At 38.1% G+C, this 23,212-nt stretch overlaps 1 protein-coding gene across 5 annotated transcripts in view; it reads right to left on the bottom strand.

Moving 5' to 3' along the window:
• LOC135794826 (chaoptin-like) overlaps positions 1-23,212 on the bottom strand; it is a 122,575-nt gene that overhangs the window by 36,370 nt on the left and 62,993 nt on the right. Inside the window, exon 1 of one of the 5 annotated variants that reach the window (XM_065306266.1) lies at positions 18,614-18,618. The exons of the other annotated variants lie outside the window; for them this stretch is intronic. The gene's annotated coding sequence lies outside the window, so the exon portion shown is untranslated. Of the gene's footprint in view, positions 1-18,613; positions 18,619-23,212 lie in introns of those variants that run through there. 5 annotated transcript variants of the gene reach the window in all.

Below are 23,212 nucleotides of genomic sequence, written 5' to 3'. Positions count from 1 at the left end.
ATATCTGAAGAATTGCGGGTGTGAATCATTTAAACTGTAAAAATATGTGAGACCGCACTGTGGCAACGCCCGGGAAACTACAGTTGGATTATGTAATATAGGAGAGATTTTTCAAAATTGCTTATTCATGCTAAACGGTAAAAATCCACACACCTTTAATAGAGTTTTGCTGTGATTTAGGCGACTTTTAACGAGTTTTGCTATCGATGAAAATTATAATAAATTTTATTAATATGCCAATTTTATTGATAAACTTAATTCCAAAAGTTAAGCTTGAAATCAAAATGATTTTAAATTATTACAAAAACAATACCTTTTCATAATTTGATTCATTTATAATATATCAAACACTAGGATCAATATACTACTACAACAATGGATCTGTGTTTTAAACAAACATTAATCGTATAGAAACCCGCAGTTACTTTCATAATTAATTTTAAATCTGTTATTTCAGCGCCATATTAATCCATAATATGCACACGCCAGATTCCATTGTGCAAACGCTATAATGAGACGTAAATATATGACCATAGAGTTTAATGGAAACGGATATTATTAATTAACAAATATGTTTTACTAATTAATGATAATTGTCAATAATGCACGTGAAATTTAATTAAAATTTTACACGTTAATCACATAAATATTTTGCAAATCTATATAATATATATTGTAATATATCACTTATTATTTTTATTATTTTATAAATATTTAATTCTTCATTTTGTTTTGTGTTGTTTCAGTTAACTATTAAATTGATAACAAGAGTTATCGAGAGGAACCAATCTGTTTTGTGAATAAATCCAGGCAATTTCCTTTTGTAGATCCCGATTTTTTTTTCAGTAAATCATATTACACCTTTACGGCCCTGATTGTCGTTGATATCGATATTGAAATAAATATTTTTCATTTTAATGGACACTTGATAGGATTTATCGCGCCTGAACAGTATATAACTGCATAAACTCGATTGGCGTTTGGGCGTTATTTTCCTTTTTAACGGTTATTGCGATTATCACGTTTGATGTACAACCGAATTGCGTACCACTCGAAGGCTATTTAGAGTCGTATCACCATGTACCCCACTCAACCGACCATATTCCGCTGAACGACTAAAGCTACAATGTATAAATATCGTTTAATAGTCTTATCTAGAAAAAAAATCGATATTGTCATTAACGGTTTTTTGCTGACACATATCGCCCTACACAACAACAGTACTCTCAACTGAAATAACAAAACGAAGCGTTTCAAGCACACTCAGCGTCATTGCAATGCGCGAATCGTTAAAAACGATATCGGAAGTCATCGGCGATGTTGTGCTTTGGAAACACAGTTCTGCGGCGGAATCAAAATACCGGAAAACCGAAATATACCTTTCTCTCGTCGTTGGCGCCGACCTTTTAACCTGTCGGGCCGTTTAGGAAAATTTAATAGTCGACGACCCCCGGCGGTGTTAACCTAAGGCGCCCCGTCGCGACTCTCGCGCCGCCTGTTTAGAATTCCGACCGAAGCGTCCGCGTTGCCGCCGCCACGCACTGGGCTCGAAATTGGGAGAAAAGTTAATTTTCCATGCCTTTTATGCTTCGGCATTCTGCGATTCGGGTATTGTTTAGTCATAATGCCGTATTGTGTTTCCGGCAGCGCGCTCCCCGCGATAAGTGATTTCTAGCGTGTGCATGCGATTTACATGCGGATTTGCTCTTCGCCAGATTTACCAGATTCCTGCGTAGATATATAGAAAACATTCATTATTTTTCGCTGTATAAAATACTTTCAAACGGAAAACTCCAAAAACTTTTTACACATTCAAGCCCGGCGCCTCCACATAATCTAAATATATACAAAATAAATTAGCCTCAACTAACGTAACAAAATATAATATAATATTATTTTTATTTATTTTCAAAAGTTGTAATTATTTAATATTATGTAAATGTGAATATTTCCAGGACGTGTTCGCGTTAAAACAAAGCAGATTTGAAGCGAAAGTGTATTTTAATACCTTAATACGTTCCGCATGCATATTTTACGAGCGTATTTGACAGAACAAAAGTCATCTCATAAGTGTATAAGTATACACGCAGCACCAAAATGTGTATATGTAGTTATATTCTCTGTGCTGTACCACCACCGACTGCTTCGTTATGCCGAGCGCGACTCTTGGCGCTTCATTCGTGCACGCCGCCATGGGTTACAAGAAACTAAATGTTTTAGCATGTTCTTCTTACTCCGAGCGACCCTGCGCTTTCCTAGTGCAGAATGTACTACATGGCACACGACCGCAATACACCGAATAGTCTTATTGCAACTCGCACTATAAAACAAGAGAATATAATCTCGCAGCATTTCATCAGCCAAACACCTTCACACTAGTACTTCAACTCTTTGTTTACGAGTATACGCTGCCGTAATACTCTGAAAGATTTTTAGTTGTTATCCTGAGTAAGGATGAAGCTTAAAACATTTAGGTATAAAATAAGTGAATTTAAAAGCAGTAGATTATTTTTTATGCGTAGGGTTAAGTGGGAGTTAGTTATCAATTAATAAATTACATCGAGGACTCCTGCTTCCTCATTAACGTCCCACCTAAAAGCTTATCGTCAGCAGGAAGCCCGGCACCTTTTATGCAACGCGTGTAATTAATCATCTTTAAAGTGTTTGATGCCTGCGTGGGACAACGTTAGCGCAAAATATGAAAAATACTGCAATGTGATAAGGACGACTTAATTTAAGAAGTATCTGTTAATTTTTGTATAATTTATTTACGTAGAATAAAAATTCAGATTTATTTTGTTATTACTGCATAAGCTCAATTAAAATTGATTTAATTTTCATGTTTTCATATTTATACCAGTGACAATATATAAAATAATCAAAATACTATAAATATTGGATGGGAAAAGAAGTTTACAATTTCAAATTTGGTAATATTGCCAGATTGCACGAAAATTTGTCTCAGATATTATTTAGTTTTAATCACTCGGCCGCCGCAAACTGCAAACTATACTTATTAAACTGTTAGGTGCAGTTGGAGTTGGCGGAGTTGGCCGCGCCCAGACACAAAACTGTCGACATACGAATGAACGAATTACTCGACACTATGACGACGGCGGCGGCAGCAGGAAGGCAGTGGCAAACTGAAACGGTCATCGGCATGACGAGAAGTGTCACCAACAAGAGTCCCTTAGTTTCGAGATAAGTTCAGCGGCCCCGGACCGCGATGATGCCAGCAACAAACACTATAAACTAGCGACTAAAACAAAATTGGTTTCCGGCGGGTGCATGACACGCCATCATATGGTTGGAATGACAACATTGTAATCGAAACGTTTTTAAAATTTTCAAAAATATGGCAATTTTAGTATTTAGATGCCGGGAAAGTTACTTAAACATAATTAACTATGTTCAAAAACATCAATTTTTATTTTATTTTGTTTTCTCTGCATGAAAGTGAAGAGTAATTGAAGTTAATGGTGTAGTTTGAAGTGCACACAACATTTCGCATGCGCAACACGATGCAACTTGACAACTTTAAAATTGGAAATCACCCACACAATCACGCCTACATTGTACATTTTGACGTTAGTTATTATCAAACAAAAGTTGCTTCAGTTGCCGGTACCGTATTTTCGTGTCGAAGCAAAAAGGAGAGTTAACAACGTTAATTGTGTGCAAATATATTCCACAAGGTGTCGATAAATAATGGTATTACAACAAGTTTGAATGTAAGATAATTACCTACTGAATCTAGTGCAAAAAATTCAGAAAATGTAGTTAGATTGATTAATTGCTGTCATTTTTTTACCAAGAAACACAATTCAAAGAAAATTGCTGTAAAATTTAATCTCAATAACAACAATTTTACATAAATGTTTAAAGTTTTTAATTAAAATTCAATTTTTAGTTTAATATTGTAGATATTTCAACTAGTTTTTAAGTAATTTAATAAAAATAAACAATATAATTACTTCTCCCCGACACGCGGATCCATTACAGTTTTCGTTGCTGCCAGAGTAGATAGTGTATGGTTTTGCAAAAATTCATCTCGAAGTATAGCTGATGTGTATGAAGGTCTATATTTAGATAAACTTGCATCTCTCCTGCGCACGGAAAATCGATAATGCATTTTTGAAGCGACGTTTATCATATTCACACGTCGCCAAACTTTGAATATGATCACGCCTGCAGCATTTTCGCAATGTGTTTATTTTTACTCGACAGCTTCATTTTATTTTCAAGTCGCATAATAATAAGAAAGCTTGAGAAAATATCACAGTTAGGATTGACAGCTAAATTCATTATGCCGTCAAAGTAATAATAATGTCTTTTGCAACGCAGCATGAATAATTGTGTGTTCATTGCAGAAAATCGTTTAGTAAGCGTTTGAGCTTTCGATGTTAATTTGCTGCAATTTTGAAGTTAAAGCTTGCTTTTATCCTACCTGTTCAAATATACTTTAATCCTTAATAATTACGCCAGTATTGTATAATGTTTTGTTCATTTTGTAAACTCAAAAGTTTCGATGATAGAACAACTAAATATTTATAACTCTATTCCTAGATTCTATGAAACATTTAGTCACTCAATAACCAAATTTCAAAACCTAGCCTTGGTACTCATCACATCGATATGAATAAATAACAATTCACTTCCTTCGTGGCGCTCTTTATATTTGCACAGGTAATTCGGGCAAACTTCATGCCAAGGGGTTCATCCAGCCCAGCTCGTCGATGGATGTAGCGAATATTTACTTTGACGTCATTCTCGTGGCACAAAATTGAAATTTTAAGAATTCAAACACCGCCGCAAATACCCCGCAAATGTATCACACGCGGTTGGCCATTAACTTGACGAAATTAACAACACGCGCCTAATTTATGTTATTTATGAAACACGCGCAGTGCCCGTGCTCGCGCGTGCATAAAGTTTATTAAAATGTCTGCGAAATTCAACGAACATATCAGATAATTCTTTCTAATTAGTATTTCCTTTGTCTAATTATTGTCATCTGTCGGGTGTGCGCACTCCCTATGCAGGACGTTTTAATTGCGCCATGAATTCTTAAAACTTTTTCCTCTCGGCGCTACAGCGAGAACAAACGCGTGTCGTCTCCAACTCGCGCTCTAATTACAGGGCGCAGCGTCCGAAAACGGCGCCGGAACGGGCGCAGTTCGTGTTACATTCGGATGTTGGAGAATTTATAATAATGAAATAAAACAAGAACCGGATTTTCGTGACGTTAAGATTAGAAAAATTGCTGCTGGACTGGCCGGGGATGAAAAATGAAAAGTAATAATAAAAAGAGCGGCGTAAAACAGCAAAAAACGCACAAATGTTGCCCCGGAATAACGTTTTTGTTTTGTTTTTGGGAATGTGTGAAATGTTTATTTGCAAAAAACGCAGTAAAACAAGAATAACATTTTTGAATGTTTTTTTATACATTCAGTTATATTATTTTATATATGTATGAAGGTTGTTATTTTATACCGACAAAAATATGATGATGTGCTCCGATATTTAAATTTTTAATTTTTAATTCTTCAGGACTGGACATTAAAACGTACAATTTTAGTTTGTATCATCTCTCAGCTTTATTTATACTTTTGGTGAGTGTAAAACTTTGCACCACGCAGGCACTGGTTCTATTATTTGTCGTTGAACTAACCAAACAAATAAGCCAGACATGAACAAGGTCGTAACGAGACAAGCGACACATTTTCACAACACTGCTCGTACTCGTATATTCTCATATGTGTCTAAGCAGTGTCCAAAAACGAGCGCGCGCGTGGAGAGTTCGCAATTCACAACCAAGGAATTCTAAAATCAAATTATGCAAGTAGCATTAGCACAAAGCAAACACACCGACCGGGTCACAGTGCAAATGCAAAATCAGATTAACTCTCCATGTATTTTACACGCGGTAAAAAATACAAACATTTTTTAGAAGAAAAGCAACCCCCAAAAAATAGAAATATTTTACATCAACAATTTACTACAAAACGCATTTGCAATTTTTTGAAATTTTAAAGTTTTTTAGGGTTAAATTCTTCTTGAGGAAATTTATCACAAGGTAACTTGTCAATATTTACACAAACGTCCAGTATCCACGAATAATAAGAACAGCAGACAGTGGTTGGCGACATAATTGATAAAGCAGACGAGAAGCAAGTCAACCGCTGGCGCTGAGGCTATGAAGGACCCACCTGCGCTGCTTCGTCGTGCGAGACGCAGAGCGCACAGAGCCATTACTTATAATGGGAAAACGGGACAACAGACGAAACGACTTCCCCTTCGTCTGTTCGGTACGCGCCCGACAACAAGGTTTTGTAGCGCGCTGGGGACACAAGGCGCTGGGTTGAGTGCTGCTGCGCCAGGACAAAAAATTATTGTCTTCTCGCGAATGCGAGGCGCGCACAATGTGATTGCGAATGTGCGTCGGTGGGCGAGTAAAGTGTAAACGCGAGCTGGAGACCCTCCTTACAGTCAATTAACTATTTACAATGAGTGCGAACGCGTATGCGGTTGGTATAAAGTTTTTTTTTCTGTGCGCGCGTGCATATTTCATATGAGGCGGGTTTTAAGTGATATGGAAGATGTAAAAATGTTCGTTTTAATGTGCCACATAAGTTAGTTCTAGTTATATAAAACAAAAAGGAAACAGTAATAAAAATGTTTTTGCATATTTTACCATTTTGATACAGAAAAAACACTGCAAAAGTAATTAAACAGCAATAATATTACTATTTTAATTTAATCATAAATTCAAACAGTAAAGTAAAGATGTAGAGTAAAAGAAATAAGTTTTCATTTAATTTATATAATTGAGATGAGTCAAAATAGACACTAAATTACTACGTAAAACTTTTGACTTTCCTGGAAAAGTCCTTTTGCTGTTTTGTTTAATCAACTTAAATATTTTTTAGGTTCGAAAATCAAAGTAAAACTTTGAAGAGGTTATAGATACAAGTGCAAGTATAAACTTAAATAAAATTACAAAAGAATCGTTTGCAATAACATTAAAACAAGTCAAATATAAACCTTAGCTTTTCCTTGTAAGTTCCCTGTGAGCGTATGCAGTAAAATATGTTTTAATGACTTCATACTCGTTTAATGCTCGCTGTGCTTCTAATCGCCGCCGTTACTTAAACTTGTTTTTCTTATTGCAGCGTTACTTAGAAATCTCGTTCGTCCGCTGCAAAGTTCCACACATTCGCGCGCGAAATTAGCGCCCCAAAAGGTACGAGTGTACATGATAAAACTGCGGTAAAACATTAAAACATACATAAGCGAACACGAAACCACAATAAGCGTGTGGGCTTAATGATGTCTCCCTCTCCGGGGTTGGACTTTACGCTGTTCGCCGTTTAGCTTTCGATGCGGGTGTGGCGGAAGGAGCAGTCACAGTAAAACATTAATTTTTATTAAACGATTCTGCCTTCTTGCCTTTTGCCTCGACACTGCGGCCGAAATGCACAATTCTCGCAGTAACAAAACGTTTATGTGTGGTATTTAAAGTTCGGAATGAGTTTCGACTCTGCCATTATGCGCAAAGCGCATGTATTTACTATTATAAGTATAAACAACGTATGTGATGTTCCATTGAAGCACGCATTATTCAGTTAAGTACATAGATAATTTTCTTAAGCGTTTCTTAAGCAGATATTTAAAAAATAACGTAATTTTACAATTAAACTAAAACTTGATTGTACTAAAGTATTTTGAAACAAAACAAAGAAAATAATAGATCGAGTACGAGTATTTGAAGAAATGGAAGAAATATTATGTGTGTGAACGCGGGGTGCAACGCAGCATGTAATTTGTAACATAAAATTGGCCAATAAAGATAATAAGTCGGTAGTTTAGTTTAATCCATGGCTCTCTTCTAAGAGGGGCAATAAACTCTCACTATTGCCTCAATATTTTCATATCAAGCAAAAAATATCGTACAATAAATTAAAATACCTCCACGCACAATTACAAAGTTTATAAATGTTCGAAATGTAATAATTAAATTAATTTAATTTAAATTTATTTTATCTGATGACCAAACATATATACTTCATAAACTATTACATAAACTATACTCATTTAATGTTAATGTTATTGAATTTCATTTTAATTATATTTATACGCATAATGATAACTGCATATAATTTTGCAAGTATGCAAAAATTCATTATCGAGCAAAATAATACTCTTTGTTACCGAACACTATCAAACCGATGGATACATTAAATATAGAAATTAATGAACCGGAGCAAAATAGATAGACGCATTAAAAGCATTCAAATTCGCAGCATTAATATAAAATTGCTAAATAATGGAATCTATCCACGTCCTTTTACGTTGCCATTGCTTCCGTACCTACACCTACACCTATGGATATAAAATTGTGAACACGGAGAGGGCTAAGAGGGCGATTTGCGATACGCCGGCAACGTTCGACTATTTAGATAGCGATCGAGGCATTTAAACTTGTACATGTTTAGCATAAAAAGTAATGGCTTACATTCTTGTTCATGTTTGGGGTTGTTATTTTACAAATAATCGAGCTGAACGCAATTATAACCAGTACCTACACTAAACAATAATTTCGATTTTAATATTTGCATTGCAAAATCGATTACTCTGTTATTAAATATGAAAATGTAAAAAATAAAAAATATGCAGAATGTTATGATGGAATGAAGAAATATAAAATGCGAAACGATTAAAGCAACGGTATTTACAAAATCTTTTGCGCACAAGTAATGAAAGCACGTTAAAGAAAAGTTGGCGGGCAAATAATAAAAAGTTTCAAAACATATAATTGGCTTCTACAAAAACTTGAAAGTTGACGTTTCAATAATAAAACTTTTTATTGTAATCCAGAAAGTTAAATGGCTCTTTTTTCCATTAATATTTTATATTGAATTGCAGAGGGATATTTTAATGCCTTCCACTCAATCACAAACAAATTAAATTATGTTCTGATCAACACTGCTAAGTAGATATTTATATCAAAAGTTATCTTATAATAGATTTTGATTTCAATACAAAAAAGAAGTTTTAAAAGAATTTTATGAAGCATCTTGGATTAATGTAAATTATTTATTACTGTAATAACTTTTTGATGGTCTTAAAAATCATAACTTGAATTAAAAACTTGCAAATACCGAGTGCAACCCTTTTAAGCAAAGTACTTATTTTGCTTGCCAATATTATTAATAACAATGCGGTGTGCTTGTGGCAGTTTAACAGTTGAGAAGTTTTAAACAACCTTCATTGTTATGTGTCTAATATATATTTTATACGCGCTATGCATTCATCTTTATGGCATCGTATAAAAAACAACAGACCTTTGCTTTTAAACAAATATGAAAAGCAATATAACTTTTAGAAGCGGCGCGCGTAGGTGAACATCCTGGCCATGATCGGCAAGAAAACAGCGCGGCTGGTTCCATTCGCGAACGAACAGGAAAAACCAGGCGTGGGCGTATGACAAGCACAGCGCGCGAAAAACGACCGGAAATGCCTGTGAAGAAGTAAAGCAGACGATGGGAGACGAAGGAAAACCGCATTAAAAAGAAAATATTATTTGTGTTATTTTATATTCCGCTTGTGGCATCGTAAGTTATGAAATATTTCAAATGTTACTCGGCCGGCATCTCAAATTAAAGGTAAATACGCTGTAATATACCTACATATGTAAGTACTTTATATATTTTAAACCTTTTCATATGAAATTAATGCAGGTACATAGAGGGAAAGTAATATTAAACATTATAACATTAATTCATTCGTTTTGTTTATATTCAAGAAAAATTAAACTTTATAATTTTAAGGCTTATTATTTGATGCACGTATTCTAGTTTCAAATAATCATACTCGTAAACCAATATTAAAAGTAAACATACAAACCTAGAGTTGTTTGAAACAACAACCGTACTATTACTTGTGTGCATAATAAATGACTAGCTCTTGGCTGATGGCAATAAAAACACTAAAAATAAAAACTGTGCCGAGCATGCTTATCGCTTCGAACACTTTAATTTGCGTTGCCACTTTAATGCTACATCAACACCATTGCTCGCCGTCAGGAGAAAGAACGTGCGAATTAAAAGAATGGAGCAAACTTTACTCCGAACTTTAAGCAAACAATGAGTCGAAATGAAAGTGATAAAAGCAAGACAAAGTATGCGCCTGGAATATTGATTTCAACAAGACTTTGCGCCTCCCGTCTGGAAATCAAATCACTGACTAGTTAATTTTTTATTATAAATTTCCAGTGAGGTTTCTTAGCGAATCGCAGGTTTGAGCAACGTCTTTCCGGCTGTGAAGCACTTGAAATAGGGCCGGATACGAGAGAGTGATAATAGTACCCACGAACCAAGTCCAATTCAACTTTCCTTTTTGCTGCGGGCCCAAATGAAACGCGGAGGTGCGTCGTAGCCTCATAATGGCTCTACTTAAATTACTTTTTGGAATATGCTTTTAAACATTCCATGGTCCCCATTGTGCTATTATTGTTATTATCATTACGCGTCGCTTACGTTCGCGCTTTGCCTCGCGAACGCTCTTTATACTACGAGGCTCTCATATTAGTGTAGGCGTTAATGGAAAATGGAAAATCTGCCGCGACTATATATAATTATTACTGTTTTTCGTATACATAATGCGTTTTTAGTGTTGCTTTACTTTACTTTATTCTAAACGTCAAGGTGAAAAATAATATACCGCTGTGGTTTTGACAACCGCATAATTAGTGTTCTAACACCAACTACTCAGAATATATGGTTTATAAAATGGTGAAAATAACGAATTTTTTATATTAAAAAATAATTTTTGTAAATTTGTAATTTTATTTTCGTCTGATTTTTGTTTTGCATAGAAATTAAAAAGAAAGCGTTAATTCAGAATGCTTTTAAATAGTAATTAGCTTGCGATGATGATGCAGCACGCCGAGAAAAAGTTTTCCAAAACTTCAACCCGAAAACAAAAGCACCGAGCGCCGAACTGCGCGAAATTGTTGGACGATAAGAAGAGCGAATTGGGGCGGACGAATTGTTTTTTAAACTTTTTTCGTGTTGTTCCGCCCTGCGAATTCTTCCGCTTTTGAATGTCTTGTGTAGCGCAAGAGTCGACACTTACTGTTCATTAGAAAATGATTTAGGGGAAATTTTTCGATGTACCTACTTTCAGCTCAAGAATTACACTACCACCCAAAAATTCCGCTTTTAATTTCTTTCTGAGTATCCGCATTCTTGGCCGAGTTAAAAATACCAAAATTGCACTCTCAAAAAATAAAAAAAGCTAAGTTACCACCACTTGGGCAAGGCGGATGCCAAACAAACTTTTGCAGCATGGTATTCATTTTTTATTTTCATTCGGCAGGAACGGCAAATTTAATTAAAGCAAGAATCACATAGGTTCAGTAGCCACAGACGTAATAAACTAATAAAACTAACAAATCTTGAAACATCAAAACCTACCCTCAGAAAGAAATTAAATAACCCACAGCTTTAGCTTTCTCAAAGCTCACCGCTTCCGGCCGGACGCCCGGATTCTTCGGTTACTTTTTGCCCAGCTCTCTTTCCTGTTGTCAAATTTTATTAGATTTCTTTATGAGGAACAACAGTTGTATATGACCGTTGGGCGCGCCGAAAATTCTCTCGTTTTTCTTGCCGCTTGTCCTTCCGCCGATGGCGCGTGGGTTTCCTTCATCAAATACCACCACCGACAGGCTCGGGGGCGGTGGTAACCGTAGCGTTTCTCACCCTAGTCGCGTCGTTTGCCACGTTCCGCAAACGCGCGATTATTAAAGCCCCAAAACCCCACAATTTCTATAGATAATATCTATAAAGAGTGGCTTCGCATATGCGGTTTATTACCAGCGCCGTGGCTGGACGCGAGAGGCCAGGAAAGCCGCGGTCACCGGAGGGGTTGCAAATAAAAAGATGTGCATCAGCGGATTGCGCTGTTACCGCTCGCATTACCGAAACTATATGTAAGCTCAACTATGATAAGCGCAAAGGGGAAAATACTGAAGGTGGCACAAAATTCTAATCTTTTTAACCTCAAAATCTTAAAAATAAATTTAAAAACACTTACTTTTAAAATTTGTATAATTCAGTAGTAAAAAACTCCAACATACCTGAAAAAAAGAAACAAAATATTAATAATACAAACAATTGCAAAAACAACAAAAAATCGATAAAACCTACGTCAAACCTGATACGGGTACCCTTTTCAAAATACAAAATAGAAAATACGAAATGAGTATCATTGCATGAAAGATTGACGCGATACACCAATGTGAATTGCAATACGTAGGTTTATTAATCAGAGCGTATTGTGTGGATAACCAGCTAGAGTACAGTGAAGCATAGCATTACGTAGGCAGGTAGGGTTAGAAGCCGGCAGCAATATAACATGTGCCATGGCAGATTAGTCAATACGTATTATGGTGCATTACAACACCGCAACACGCACCGTCCCTATTTCCCATTCGTCTGGAGACCCACACGACGTCTCTCCTGCATGCGTTCGAATCGAGGCAATATTCGCGCTAATAACGCACCGATGTTGCAACAACAAATTGCTAACGAGGCTGGCAACGAACGCAAATACAATCTGTGCATTGACGCTAGCCAAAGTGCCCAGTGCAATTACATTGTACAACCGTAGATATATATTCATACATTACATACGCAAGAATGGTAATTAATGAGTTTCAAATTTCAATTAAAAACAACTTGAGGTAAATTTACTTTAATTAACTTTAAATGTTTGCTTATCTGATTTTATTTTAGATACAGAAACACGCCGATTATATACTTGATAATAGTAATAATTATTAATTATTATAAGAGCATTGCTTAGAATGCACAAAGGTAAGCACATTATATTATCAAAGTTTGTCACAATTCTCTGCCTATAACGCTATTGAGTGGGAATTTGCACTTAATAAGCCAAGTTTTGATGTTCAAAATTACCGTACTAAACTTCCCCTTATCTCATGCTTCACATAAATGGATCAGATACTTGATTATTAAATAATTATAGTCTCAAACACGCCAACTTAAAGTTTTCTTGTATTTATTATGATTCACTATTTACCCCTAAATTCACGTAACTAAGAAAAGCTTAAGATGGTGACGCCTGCAATGTTATTGTAAGACACCGCGTTGTGTTTGCAATTCCGCCCCAACCGCCCCCCGAATTGTTCACAACGAAAGCGACGCGATGATGCGTGTAAATAGCTTGCAAGTTGTAAATGACGAATTGGGAGTGGCCCGCTAAATTCTATAAGCTGCGCGCGGAGAGCAAAGAGAAGCCAGCCGCATGCCAACCAAGTAATGATTGTTGGTTGTGTTCTAGTTGTATGCACTCGCGCGGCAATTCGCCGAGGTTTACGGTTACCATTAGGCGGCGCGTAATCGTAATCGTTCTGGTAAGAACACGAAGGGCGAATGCCGCTCGAGTCGCGTAATATCTTAATGTTTTTGTTTGCGAGACCACTCGCAGGCACTAAAAGCTGTTGAGTGGCCCAATCGCAATTCGTATTTTAGACCACAAAACAGAATAATGTTCATTCAATATTAAACTTATCCTAAAATAATTTGACACAAAAAAGGCAAAAACAATGTGAATCAATAATAAATTCTAATTTCAGGAATTCAATCATTATTGTGGTGAAGATATAAATGAAATCGTGTTGATTGACATGCCATGAATTGATGAAACGCGAACAATTAAACTGTTTATCCACATTTGATTGATGATTAACCGGAATGGTGCCGACAATAAGTCAAAGCAATGAATTTGGACATCGAGCAATAATCCACGTTTTCTAATAAATATAATACGCGTAAATATGTTTCTATTCCAAATAAATAAATATCTTAATAATCTTTAGTGAATATAATTATAAATATGGTAATTAATCAACTCCACTATGATTATTCCTGACTCTAGCTCCCGTCTTAATCTCACTGATGACGTTTGCATTCATTTGATGAAGTACGTGACGAACACGTGCATTCAGTTGATTTGAACTGGTGAAATTAAGCAATTTCCGGCATAATTTCGTCATGAAATCGTTTCCTAATGTCAGCCTGGCGGCACATCAGTTATTAACAACTTATCATGAGCATTTGTGCAATTTAAATGCGAGCATTTAATGGTTCTTTGCATCCGTTGGCTTCTTCCAATTAAAATAACTTTTCGTATTCTTTACCCTCACTTGAATGTGTCGCGCGCGCTTCTAATTTGACTTTCGTTAACACAATTTATCTTTTTCTCGTTATTGTATAATTTGCAAAGTCCAATCTGGCAAAGAACTCGCAAGCAATTCGCATCGGTTCATTGTGCGTGCAATACTTCTACTGCTTCGCTTTTCTAAAAATAAATGTTGAAGCGCACCCTCATTCAGGGTCCAGCGCACAGCGCAATCTTGCCCGAGCAAGCACAAAGCGCATCACAATTGTTTTTAACATAAAACGATGTTCTAGCTGTCTAGTAGGCGTCAGTGTTGGTGTTGGCGTTTGGAGAAGATGAAGACGAGTCGACGTCCGCGTCCGCTGTTTGTTTGTAATATGCGAGAAAAGTTCGGGCGCGTTATTACGACGAAAACGCCCTTACAGATTTTACGTCTTTATAATGACGCCCCGAGAAGTGAAGCGGCGTTCAAGTAAAAGGGCTACGAATGTCGGAGGACGAACGCGCCAACGATGCTACCGCTGAAATTTAAGCACAGCAGCGGTCGCACTTGGAGCATTCGCTCCCTCGCAGAAAAGTTTCAGCCACTTACGCGACACTTGTAGATGGGTGCAGTGAATTATTATTTACTGCGGGCGCTCGTCTAATGCTACCGTGCTTTTAGTTTAAGATCGCATTTTACTGGTCTGTAGTTTACGTCGTCGTTTAATATCGGTGGATTTTTATTATCGCATTCATCGATGGACAGAATAAGATTTGCTATATATTTGAAAACCACATTTCTGTTTATTATGTGTGTAAATTTAAAAAAATAAATATTTTTCTTTGGTTGTGCGCTATTTTAATGGAATATTTACTGGTGGCGCCATCTAGCCATACAAATCTTGTACTCTTGTACCTAAATTGGTTATGTCTCCACAGTTATTAATTAAATTATTCAGATTAATTTACTTGTGTGAACTTAGCCTACTTATTTATTTTTTAACAAACTGGCAGTCATTTTTATTACATAAAAATTTTACGCATAATTGGATCCACTGCGTCATTCATGTTTCGCACAGCTTTCTACAAAAGGTCGTGAAGAATTTAACTTCTTTAGTAGTTTTATCTTTTAAACACTTAGATTTAATCAAGATAACTTTCAGGTAAAAGCCCTTCAGGGAACGCGCGCGCCGACGACAAAAAAATAATAAATTCCGTATAATTTTTGATAAAAATCTTTTTGCGCCGCGTCCTTTCGCAACGCGCAAAGTCTTTGGCCTGAAATTTTCATAAAGAAAACATAGCGAATGGATTTTCCTAAACGTCTACATCGCGCCCACATAGACCCGCCGTCTTTATTATTCTTATACTTTTATTATCGCGCTGTACGTGCAACGCGCCCGCACCGCGTCGCAGAAAAGAGACACGCGAGACGCGTGCTTTGGATCATAACAATCTATGGGGTAAACATGACACCGGGCGCGGCGACACGAATGCCGCCGCCGCCGCTACCACCGTCGGCGGGGGGTGTTTATACCGAGCGTTACACGCGCGCGCCCGACGCGTCCGATATTGCGCGCTGGAATGGCCCGGCCGCTTCATAATTGTGCTCTTAATATTCAAAAGCCCACCGAATCTCGGTGCTTTTCGTGCAGTAAAGAGGATGCGAGGATACGGCGATGCATAAAACAGTAAGCCACCTCTAACTAACATCGGAGCCCAGCGGCGGCCCCGGGACTCTGCAGCCAGCCCGCCGGGCGAGTCCTTTTTAACCTTTTAATTGTTAATAGAATATTAAGTCTTTGAATTCGCCCGCTCGTCGCATTGAAATTTTAATGATCCCCAGCACAATTACGTCGGGAATATGTCTTTCTTGACTCTGTGCGCACAAAGTAGATTTAATGTGGGAGATAAAAATTTTAAGGCCATCCATGTCTTCGTTTGGAAATTTTCATAAAGGTGTGCGGCTCATGGCGGGCGTCTAATTTAATTTTTTGCTCACTCCCAGTGGCATTGTCACGCGCTACATGTCTCGCCGATCTGTTTTACATGAGAATAGATAGATATTTAATTTGGGTCATTGTGCTCCCTATCTGATAAGCTTCTGTGAGCACGAATGGTCATTCTCAGCACGATGCTACCGAAATGTTCCAAACTAACACACGATTTTAATTAAATGTTACCTATTCAGAACATTACTCTGAACATGTTTTTGTATAACATTTCAAAATTACAAAAAAGTGTTGCAAAACAAATTTACATAACTTTTCAATTCAAAATCTTCTTTAACGGCTTTAAATTGGATCAAAATAGAATATTTTTTTATAAAAATACAAATTTGTTATATTGCTACTTTGAACTATATTCTGCCAATGCAAATACGCAAAGGTTCTGCCAAGCAGAAGAGATAATTCAAAGGAAACCCGTCGTGCAGTACTGGAAATACATATATCGGAAGTGTCGAAAACATATTTCAATTCGATTCCGCTCAAACATTATGTTTCGCCGCTTATTTTTCAACTTTTTAAAATATTGCATCTTTGTTGCAACCTCTTTGACAGCTTCGCGGCCATCCTTTTCAGTTCTTTAAATATTCCACACTCCTTCTCCTATCTCTCAATGATTTATAGTCCAGATGTTTTATGAACGCCAGCGCGTGTTTTTCGCTAATATCGAAAGCAGCATTTTTATGAAAATGCAAAATCGGAAATCCGCATATCGGTGGAAAACTAGAAACCTATATATTTGTTTGTAGCGAAAACGCGTCCGAGAAGCGTTCCTTTCAAACGGAAATTTTTAAACGAAACATATAAATCAATGTGTTTGTCAGTGTTTGTATGTCATGCACACAGCAAATGTATAAGGAGTATTTTTGATACAAACGAAAATTCAATTTTCTTATTTCGTATATTGAATTATATCGGTGTACTTTCTCTGTTTAATAGTTTCCATCAATTTTCTTCGATATTGTGGTTTGCAATAAAAGAAGTATAAAACTTGTTTTGCGAGATCAACTGGATGTGTTTTTTGGTTTTAATTTCCTTTTCCAGCTTTAATATTTGATGGTTGTGGCTGCAATTAGCGGATTACAGCGTTAACTCTATATTGCACCTAATAATTCAATTGTACCACGTGGCACGTACTACGCTTGGCACTTACTTCGTTCTTATCCACTTTGGTCTATGTTTACTTCCTGCATGAGCTCACACCCAAGGTAATCGCAAAAATTTCACAAAACGACACTAAGAAACCACAGAGAAAACTGCGAAAGTGCACTCTCTGTGCTCGCGGCCACAATGTTGGCGTAACGTTTATGCTCAACTTTATCGTAAAAACGCATTGCCTGCCAAGCCGCATGCAGACAAATCGTGGGCTTACGGTCGCAGATACGCGGAAAAAGTACTTTGTCATATTAGGAAACAAAACCAGAGCGAAAGCGCAGCGTGCATTGTGCTGCACCTGTCGGAATTATCTATGATTTCGGTTTGCAACTTTCGATCTACCATCTTCCATTTTCCATCTTGTCGCAGCCAGCCAGCGAAAACCTTTTGTTTCGTTTGACGTTTTGAATATTTGAACTGTGTATGGCTCTGCCGCTGCAGCCGTTTGTATTGATTTTGATCCGGTTCAAAGTTAGACTTTTTGCATCTCATATTTTTTTCTTGTTTTTTGTGAGTGCATACTTTGATTGTCCTTTGTGTACTAGGGCGGCATCATGTGTTCTGTGTGCTGAGCTCTTTTATCTTTCATGGATTACATAAAAAGTTAAACACGACGCCCTGCATACAGCATTCAAACATTATATTTTGAATGACCAACAAACATTATTTCGATTTAAAATTCACACCTCTGTTTTCAAAATTATTTTTAATTGCATCTCATGAGTTAAATTATCATGTCTAAAAAATTACTCGAGAATTGCGCGCATTTTAACACTGAACAAAGTTTGCCCACATTTCTTTCTTCCTGTTTTCCCGCTTCTGTTCGAAGTAAGATAACATTTTTCTCTTCGCTGAGTAAAGATAACGCAAGACGTAAACACGAACACAGCGCAACAGTAGCATCGCATGTGGCTGTCATGCACAACATTAAGAACAACAAACAAACCCCCCGTCACTGAAGCGCCAACAATGGACATTCGATGCCGACATACAAAGTAAGAACATTTATTATGCTTGTTCTCGTTGGCTTTCACTATCGTGACGTCGCCCGCCCTCCCGTTAACATGTTTATTTTCGCCACTGTATCAGTTCAATTTCAGCGGTGGTTCGCTAAATAAAGCGATGCCTTTGTGCCCGGCCCGCATCGGATTGTAAATACATTTCACGATTATAAATACCAACAGGATGCAATGTTGAAATAATAACCGGCGTGCCAACAACGCGAGGAGTTCTGGTATTGAAATGCTATTTGCTTTCGGTTTTACCTTCGTGTGTTGATTCACTTGGCGGCGTTTGATGAATGAGGCGGCGTGGAGGCGTCGCATGGTGGCAATAGCATCGCAGGCGGTAATTCTAATCGAGAAAACAATGCGCATACCGCTTTCATTAACACCACATTTACTTAAGTTATCAAGCGATTGCGAGGACAACTAAACAACGGCCATTGGCATGACACGATGTGAGTGTGTGGGATAATAAATGACTTGACTGTACCTGATAGGCGTTCGTAAATACTCAGAAGCACTTGGTGTTAATTCTGCGGTTGGAGAACACATCTTTCTTCTTCGATTTATACGCGCACGCGGCAACATGCGAACTGAACATAACTAACACGACTGATTTCGTGGCGTTCTTTATCGTGTTTTGAGGAACGCAGCGGCGATAAGAACCGCAAGTAAATAAACAGGTTTTCAAGATATATTGAAACTAAAATGAGATTTTTACATTGCTGCAAGCGGTTTACACTATATTGTTTTAATAAAACAACTATATTTCCAATTTAAATAAAAAAAATGCAATATGCACCCTGCCAATATTGTAGAGAAAAATCCAATCCAGCAAATAACGTTTTGCATCTGCTATATTTTGCGTTCATTTTAGTTCTGCAATGTGAGTTGGCAGCTCAACGCTGAGAGATGAACACAACTGTGATGGCAATAGTTCGCAGCGTCGCTAGGATGAAAAGTTATTTACGTTGCATTTTGCCAATGCCATTGCTTGAAGGAAACCTCGCAAGTCACAGCGTACGCCGCCTCCACGTATTTCTATTAAACGCAACTAGACGCGTCTGCCAGCGAAAAAAAAAACACTTAGTTCCAGAGCATAGAACATAGATGATCCAACCACGTTGACATTTGGGGAGTTAAGTCAACATTCACCTTCTAATAATGCGCGAAAAATAAAGCAAAGAAGCGCGCGGCGAGTAAATGTATGCATAAATAGCGCAAACGAGCGCGTTAAAAAAATGAAGTGAAGCGATGGGCGCGGATAGGTCTGGCCGTGGTGGGCATATGCAACGTTGATGATACCGACATAAAGTAGTCTAATCTCGGTGCCCCATTTGAAAACGTAGGTAATATGCACCGGGACGACGAAATGAAAAAACTTTTTCTTGCATGTACGGAAAAGCCCTTGAGGTTTATGCACGTGTACTCGTGGACTTTACTCCTGCATGTATTTAGAAGCAGTTTATTGACAGGAAACTTGAGCGCGCACAAAAGGAAGTCACGTCGAGAGCCTTCGTGTAAGGATATAGTGAAGATGCAAATATAGATAAATCTTGATAGATATGAGTGAGCATGAGTCGACGGTCGTTGCGGTCGTGCTTCAAGAGAAACTAAAAAAATCGCCGTCATAAAGGAGCAACTTGCCGTAATAAATAATTTAGGATTTCTTGTTTAAAGTTTAAATCTCATTCCTCTGGCCAGCGGCGATAAGCTAAATATTCCGCTCGTTTTTAGGGCTTCGAATTGACAATGCGAAACACGCGAAAGACGCGCACGAGCACAAAGGTACTCGCGTCGCGCAAGAAAGTTGACAGGATGGCTTACTGTTTTTGCTGGTGGCCCGTCGCCGACTGGGCGCGAGTGAATTCACGCTCAAAGCTTTACAGCACGTCGACGAAATGGAAATGAAATGGAACACGTGGATAACGCCCGCGCAGAGTAAGATGAAAGAGCCAGGCGCATCGGAATGAAAGGGAATTAGATATTTAGTTGGCAACTTTTCAGCTGATGGTACTTACCGAAGTAATGTCGGCTCAAAAAGGAATCGAAAAAGGTTCGGTTTGTGCACCCAGCGCTAATGAATTATGCTATAAATAAGTTATATTCGCTAGCAATGTGTTTTAATGTTTGATGGCGCAAATTTAAATACTGACGTCACTTTTAGTCACAAACAGCGATTGTTTTTTTCTAAGCGTTTCTCAACCGAATTGCACAAATTGCGAGTGCGTAAATGTACATTTGTAATCACGAAATGCAGATGGAATAAAGTACGAGGAATGAAACGGAATTAGAAATTTAGTTTCAGCAACTTTCCTCTTTCAAGTTTCAGCCGCGCGCCCAGCTGACAGCGGTCCTTGCCAACGAAATAGAGAATTGAAAAAGCGGCAACGCCCAAGTGGATTCAAGTCTGAGCATCTAATGAATTTTGCCATAAATAAGTAATACCTACTGCCGAATCAATTCGGTGCACGCTGGGAAACTTTTCGTTTCACAGTTTTACAGTTTTACAGAAGAACTTTCAACGAATCTCTTAAAGAAAACACCTAATTACAAAAAGTGTAGTAAACTACTTTGACATAAATATTAAATAAAATCGTTACTTTCATCAAAATCACCACTGGTCCAAGTGCACTTTACATCTCAGACGGTTTTAATGCTTGATGGTACAAAATACAAGCCATAGGTGTGTTTTGTGTCCGGTGAGGGTGTTGTTCGCTGTTGAGGCTGCCATCCGGGTTTTGCTCGCCACACATGGGACGGGTAAAATACAAAAGGTCAACTAAAAAGCGTCGAGCAGGATTTCCTGGCGAAACAGCCGCCGCGGGCTGACGCCGACCCATCCACGTCTACTACAACACTACTACACTACCCGGAGTACTGAGAGAGAGAGTGTGTCCCGACCTACCGGACCTCATTGTTATTTATCATTTATATAAATGCGGCCGCAGTGCCGGCCAAACCCGGTCCTCCATAGGCTCATTAACTATTCAAACGTGAATTTACTAATACGCCTAAGACGACCCAAGTAACAAAAGCCAAAGTGGCGGAAGGAAAATCAGCTATATTGAGATTTGGGTCAACTCACGCGATTGCAATGCGCGTCTTCGTTAATTATTATTGCGGGCAAACGGGCGATGGACGGTACTTCGCTGCAGGATGTGCTTGCGCTGGCATACTAACACGGCCGGCGCGAATATGGATGCAGCAATAATTGATTATTGACATCGCGAATGCAAACTGAGAGCGGCAGGTTCAGTCTGTGCTTGCTGATCGATTTTAATTCCATTACAGGTAGACATATATAGAACACTTATAGTATATATCATCGTGGAATCATAAATACCTTCATACACAATTTTGAATTGAATAATGATGATATCCAATAGATATTAGCTTGAATTGAAACGTTTACCTGCTAATTGAAGCTTTTGTCGGCCTTTGAATTATATTTCATTAATCAATTTGAATTATTTACAATAGCAAATGTACCAAGACAAATAACGAGGTAGTAAATTATTTAGTTAATAAAAATTTTAAAGCTTTGTTGGTTGCATATTTTCGATAAATAAAACCGTTCAGGAAATAAATCATTAAAGCAGAATGTGAATGCATATCCAAGAAAGTTTAATCCTCAATCCACCCCCTACCGTCATCATCCCTAGTAGTCCTACGCCTATCCCACCCAACCCGATAGGTGTGTATTAGAGTTAATCCTTCTCGGGTAGGGTAATCTCTCACCCGCTGACTTCTAAGTGCAAGCCTTCTTACATCAAAATTATACGGCGCACCAACTGCTCATCCTCTTTTATCATACGTAATCTTTGACGAACCGAACCGAGACGGATATAATTTTGCAAAGTTCGCCAAGAGCGGCAATGGCGTCGGCGGTGACGGCGAGTAAAGTCTTAACACGAGACCATGAGGTGGCGAAGGTGGCAAGGGAGCCGACATAGATTCGTCTAGCAAGAACTGAACGGCTCCGGCTAACTAAAACGAGCGAGAGTACGAGTGGCCCAGCGAGGACTTTCGCTCCTTCGGCGGTGTGGCGGGTTGTTAGGTGCCGCGTCGTTTACACGCACACAACACACGCGAGGCGTTAACGAGGCCGCGCGCATGCATGCACGTAATACTTGTGTACACAGTACACAGCAACAGGGATCTGCCCTGGGACAAAGTAGGAAAATTAAGGTTGAGATGCGTCTGTAGCTGCGAGGTTGACTTAACGAGATGCGAACAGAGAAGGGCACAACTAAAAAGGCGGAGGAGATCTTTATAGATGAAAACACAACGTGGGATTGCCAGTGTCTAACCAAACCATCACGAGAGATGTCATTATAGGGCGGGAGCTCTTTCAGAAAATTGAAATTTCTAATAATCATTGATGTGGTTGAATAAATCCAGTGTATTTTGAGCTGAATGAAGTATTGTCTTATTTTTTATTCAATACAGGAATAACAGAAAATAATCACCATGAATGCCGCTTGTCACGGTATCTAAATGTCTGCCCCCAAAGTATCGAAAGACTATTAAGCCATCATCGAAAGAAATTTAATTTGCTACCGGATTATTGCATTAACGCAGATTAAAAAATGTTCGTACAGCCGGTCCGCACCATCCATCATCGCCCGAGGGTGAACAGGGCTTACAACGGCTCCAAGTCGAGGTGGGGGTACAATGAGGGGACACTCCGAGGGTATAGAACTGCACTGGCGCCGCCTCGCTCCGACAACATGAAATATTATTAAATCTAACCTGACCTATTGGACTTTCATTAGCGCAAACTTAATATCGTCAGATAGGACGTGAGTCAGCTCGGGACATCATTAATTATATCATCGTCAAGCGACCGCACTTGAA

This window comes from Atheta coriaria, unplaced genomic scaffold (genome assembly GCF_025399875.1).
Source record: "Atheta coriaria isolate IRGN ID8LTWV9N9 unplaced genomic scaffold, Caltech_Dcor_3.1 hic_scaffold_6_pilon, whole genome shotgun sequence".
In the NCBI taxonomy this organism is placed as follows: Eukaryota; Metazoa; Arthropoda; class Insecta; order Coleoptera; family Staphylinidae; genus Dalotia; species Dalotia coriaria.
Note: the sequence above shows the minus strand (reverse complement) of the source record. Positions and strands in the feature narration are given on the sequence as shown.